The sequence below is a fragment of the Meleagris gallopavo genome, chromosome 7 (assembly GCF_000146605.3).
Source record: "Meleagris gallopavo isolate NT-WF06-2002-E0010 breed Aviagen turkey brand Nicholas breeding stock chromosome 7, Turkey_5.1, whole genome shotgun sequence".
Lineage (NCBI taxonomy): Eukaryota > Metazoa > Chordata > Aves > Galliformes > Phasianidae > Meleagris > Meleagris gallopavo.
The window spans coordinates 2,543,236-2,548,709 of NC_015017.2; positions in this window are offsets into that span (position 1 = coordinate 2,543,236).

Consider the following 5,474-nt stretch of genomic DNA (forward strand, 5'->3'; position numbering starts at 1 on the left):
GCACGCGCGTCCTCGGGCAACGGACGTAGCGGGCGCGGGGCGAGCGGCAGGCCGGGTTGCGTGGGGCTGCGTTCTGTTTGGAAGCCGAACAAAAAGCCATGGGCTTGCTCGGAGGCGTGGTGAAGGCACCGCGCTGTCAGGTGTGGCGCTGAGGTGAACGGAGGTGCCTCTGCGGCAGCAGCACGGAGGCTTTGCTCGAGTCAGAACCCGCGGAGAATAGAGGAGCGGAGAGAATTTGTAGGGTTGTGGGCTCGCTCGTGTGCTTTGCCTCAGCCAAAAATTGTGTCTGCGAAGCCTGAATTTTTACTGGAGGCCCCTTCTGTACCACGGCCCCTTCAGTTAGTGAGGGTGTGTTAGTCACTGAAGACCAGAAAATGACAGAACGGCCAGGGTTGGAAGGGACCTCAAGGATCATGAATCCCCAACCTTCTCGCTGCATGCAGGGCCACCAACCTCCACATTCAACACCAGACCAGGCTGCCCAGGGCCCCATCATCTTTAATAGAGGTGCATAGGTGTGAGCCCAGACTGTAACTTGCTGCATGCGTTTATTGGGGTAGGCATGCGGTTCAATAGGCACTGCAGCACGGTGTTTGCCTTTGATCTGACTTGAAACAATTAAAACCAGCTGATGCCTGTCTTGTTTCTACCTGCTTAGCGTGACTTGTTGGTTCCAGCACTGTGGGCTCAGTGGTGATCATGAGGATGTGCATTTGGTTCTAAGTTCATGTGGATTTTCTGCCTTCTTTCTCCCCAAGGGGAGGCTGGTGAATCTGGCACAAGCCCTGGTCAGCAGTTTGGGGTTCAGCTCCTTGCTGTATCTGAGCCGGGTGCTGCTGGCTGCAGCTAAAGGTGGGCATCCTGTTCCCATGTCTGCTCCCTCCTCTGGTGGTAAAGCACCGCCTGGCTTTGGAATGGGTTGACTGAAGGAATTACCTCGATGAGATAAATCGTTCTTACGGAGGTTTAACTCTTCTGTGGCTTCTTTTTTCAAGCTCTGCTACTGCAGGATCATGCAATCAGCTAGAAAGGAAGAAGGCAGGCTTATTTTGTGCTGTAGTTTTATGCTTCTCAGGTACCAGCACTACTGGCAGCTTTGATCTGTGGTGTCCTTACTCTTTTTCCATGCTATTCTGAAGTATTTTATAGCATGTTTGGAGTGTGTGCAGTATTCTACATGACTAATTTAGGTGGCATGTTTGTGGGAGTCAGGTTTGTGTCAGCATGATGAGAAAGTGCTCTTTGGACATTGCTGGGAACGGGTAAGTTCCTACAGAGATAGTGTGAGGTAGAAGGACAGGAATGCCTCATGTTCAAGGTGTAAGACAGCAGGTCTGAATGATCGTGTTCTCTGCTAGAGTTTGAGTCATGATGACATCGTAGGGATTACTTTGGGATGAGGATTTAAATTCCACAGTCCTGGTCCTTCTGTCACTGGACGAAGCTGAACATAAACCTGTAGCAGGAGGCCTAGGTTATTGTTTTCTGTTGTAGGTTCCTTTCCCACTCTTTGCTGTATGGCAAAGAGGTTTGAAGCCTAAACTGTTGTTTATTTGTTTTCTCTGAGGATCTGCTAAAGGACAACTGCATTTATTGGAAAGCTCCTTCACAAGCATGTCTTTTATCTTCTCCCTTGAGTGCTAAAACTGTGAACTCAAAAGTTCAAAGTTCAGCATTTTCCCATATTATTTTAACTCCTTGCATTAGTGTATCTTGAGTTTTATGCCCTTATGATGGTTTTGTTGTTTAACTGTCTGTTCTTCACGCGGGGATTCCTGTCTGTATCTTTCCACAGGGCGATAATAACTCTTAAAAAATAAAATAATGTAAGCCTTGCATCTCCTTCTAATAAAGATGCTTTGAGTCCTTACATTAAGAAGGGCGTGAGAGTTACTGAGATTTCAGCTTTTCCGGCCTTCCTTGCAGGTGTTGAGGCAAAGCTTCTTTCTTGCATAGGTTTTCACTCTTTGATTTCCTTCAGCCTTTCTTTCTTATCCAGAAGCCACAGGACCTTGCAAATTATAGCGGATTCTTTGTTATCATGTTGTGTTCAAATGGAAGTCTCCATGCATCATCTCTCCTTTTGGTTTTCCTCCAGAAGGATAATGCTGCTTTGACACTTTCCAGCTGTTGTGTCTTGTAACTGATGAAACATCTTGAAAAACTGACAGGCAAATCCAACTGTGTGTATGGGCTTGCATGGACCGAAAGCCTGGTCTGGTGGTTGGTGACCCTGCATACAGCAGGGGGGTTGAAACTGGATGATCATTGTGGTCCTTTTGAACCCAGGCCATTCTATGAGTCTATGAAAGAGGGCCTTGTGCTGTGAGGTTGGCAGCCCTTGGCCCTGCAGGATGTGGGAGCAGTGTTAAGAGGAAGTAAATGTGAGCGGAAGGAAATTGTAGAAGTGAAGCATGTCGTAGAGACAGGCTTTCAGCAGTAGTATTAAGATTAAAAAGTTTGGGGTGATTTTGGTTGCAAGTGGCTTATCACGTTGCCTAGGCCTGTAGTAGTGTTACTGTAAATCATCTTGTCCACCAGAGAAGAGCAGTGCCATATTAATAAATCTAGCATGGTAATTAGAGGGCTGGCAGTTCCGTAGGTGTAGTTAAACCAAGAACACAGCGTTCTGTGTTTGCAATGGTCACAGATGGCTGCCACTCTGCATTCACTGTTACTACACCTAGCTTGTACTGCTGAGGTTATGTTTTCTGGTTGTCAGCTTTTGCAGATGAGAGCAAAGCTGATCGATGATAGGCTTCTCCACTTTCAGACTCGTGTTATGACGCCAGTAGATTATTCTGTGTTTAGGTCAATGGAAACTTTTGGACTATTTTATTCCTCTTCCTGAGTACATGCCAGCAGTGTTTGCAAAATCTAGTGGTTTGATACTCCTAGAGGTCTCTGCCAGCACAGCTAGCAAGAGTTGCGTATGCACGCAGTGCAGATCTGTCCCTGCACCCACGGTTTGGAAAGGCTGCTAAACACGGGCTTGTAAACCTGACAGGGAGTGGTTTCCAGCTTTTTTTTTTGCTGTGGTTACATGGGTTTGACATTATAACTGGAGACATCATTTCTAGGAGAGTATCTTTTCCTAACTTCTGATGTGCCCTCTGTAGGGTGCAAAAACAGCTAAGTGTTAGGTGACCAGAGAGAGTTTTGCCAGTGCTGTGAGAACTGCAATCTATCTAAATGAGATCCTTCTCCTATAGGCAGATAACATCAGCTATTCTCTTTCATTTTCTTGAATGAGGAAATCAAGATTGGGGCAAATTTCTCTTTACTATTAGAAAAATAATGTAAACATTGTTTTTCTGTTATCTTGTATACAGTGTGTGTTATATTGTTCAGGAAAAAAAAGTCCTGCCTTATGTTGTCTGTGCTGAAAACTTCCTCTTTCATAATACAGTTTACAGAGCAGGAGTCTTTCACAGATAATTCATTTGAAAAGTTAGTCATTTGATGTAATTTGATTTTTATTTTTTAATCTCTTTTTCTGTTAAGAGTGTAGCTGATAAGAAATGGCTCAACACACAGCTGGAGGTAACCAGCCTGCTCTGCTGTGTGAAGTAGGAAGGCCCCAACTAACTTCAGAAGCCTACAGTGGAGCTTCAGGACTAGTGAAGAGGAGCTATGACAATTGTACACTGAATTTAAAAGTCTGCCATTTCACAGAATCACAGAATGGCCAGGGTTGGAAGGGACCTCAAGGATCGTGAATCTCCAACCCCCCTGCCACATGCAGGGCCACCAACCTCCCCATTTAATATCAGACCAGGCTGATAGGCCCATCCAACCTGGCCCTGAACACCTCTAGGGATGGAGCATCCACAACCTCTCTGGGCAGCTGTTCCAGCGCCTCACCACCCTCATAGTAAAGAACTTCCCCCTCGACATCCAACCTAAATCTTCCCTCCCTCAACTTAAAACTATTTCCCCTTGTCCTGCCATTATCTATCTTTTCAAATAGTTGACTCCCCCTCCAGTTTGTAGGCTCCCTTTAGGTACTGAAAGGCTGCAGTGAGGTCATCCTGCAGCCTTCTTTTCTCCAGGCTGAACAAACTCAGCTCCCTCAGCCTGTCTTTGTAAGGGAGGTGCTCCAGTCCCCAGATCATCTTTGTGGCTCTCCTCTGGACCCTCTCCAGCAGCTCTCTGTCTTTCTTGTACTGGGGTCTCCAGACCTGGACACAGTTCTGCAGATGGGGCCTCACAAGAGCAGAGTAGAGGGGGGCAATCACCTCCCTGTCCCTGCTGGCCACTCCTCTTCTGAAGAAGCTCAGGATCCCATTTGCTTTTCAAGCTGCAGAACTTTTGAACTGAGGTGATAATTTGTGGGAGAGCTCTCACTTATACGGCAGTTTGTTTGACCTGTGTAATAGATGGAGATGAAAACAGTTTGGTAGACATTAAAGTTGAAACAAACAGGTTGGCTATATACACATGGGAGCATAAGTGAGGCAAAGTTTATTTCAACTGTTGCACAGGTCAGAGCATTTGAAGCAGGGTGTTCTGTAAGGGTGTGCTACGTAGTGCCACTGTGAGGTCTGTGTGCCTCGTTAGTGCAGTGGTGAATTTTTTTGAGCAGAATTTGATATTTAAGAGATGCATAAAGACTTTTTGAAACCAGATGCATATTCCAAGAGAAGCCATTAGAAAAAGTCTGTTGTGTCTAACACAGTTGCTTTTACCTGGCTGACTTTTTTGCCTTTGTGATAGTGCAAATGTATGATCCCAAGAGAACACATGGTCTGCAAAAGCATGCCTGGCTGTAGGTCTCTGTCTAGAATAGAAAATTATAAAGGCAAGGGATGCCTGTGGAGGGCTTGATTCTGAGCCCAGCTGACTTAAATGTAGGAAGGATGGAAGCCTTCATGGGAAATGCTTGCCAATAGGCTATGGAGAACTGTTCCAAAATTAGGACCGTTTTATATCATGATTATGCTCTTCTTCAGTTAATGCCTTTTACTGGATATGTAGCCATAAAACATTAAATAAAGCAAATGCCTTTTTCCTATAAACCTTCCCAAAGGAAATAAGTGGAAGAGCAGTTTTGGATGCTTTAAAAAGCGAGGCACAAATTTTAAGACCTATCTCATTTTAGTTATATGGGTGATTGTAGAGCCTTCCAGCTCCCAGTCTGCCTATTGCAACGTTCAGTAATTACTTGTCTGTTTTTGTGTCCGTGCCTGGCCTGAGTCCTCTTCAGCTGTTCTCACTGTCTGAGGAAACAGCTGTTTAGGAACTGTGATTCCTATTTCAGTCAGGCAAGAGGCTGCTGTTAGGATTAGCAACATGGAAAGCCCAGCCTTTTTCTTTGTAAGCCCAGATGCTGAGCTCTTCTGCAGTATGTAACACAAATCACTACCTCAGCTAGAAGGATATTTTTCCAGGCCAGTTGCTGGACAAAGTTGGAGCTTGAGTGCACTTGCAGTGCTTTTAACACTTTGTTGCTGTGTTGGTTTTTTTTTTTCTTT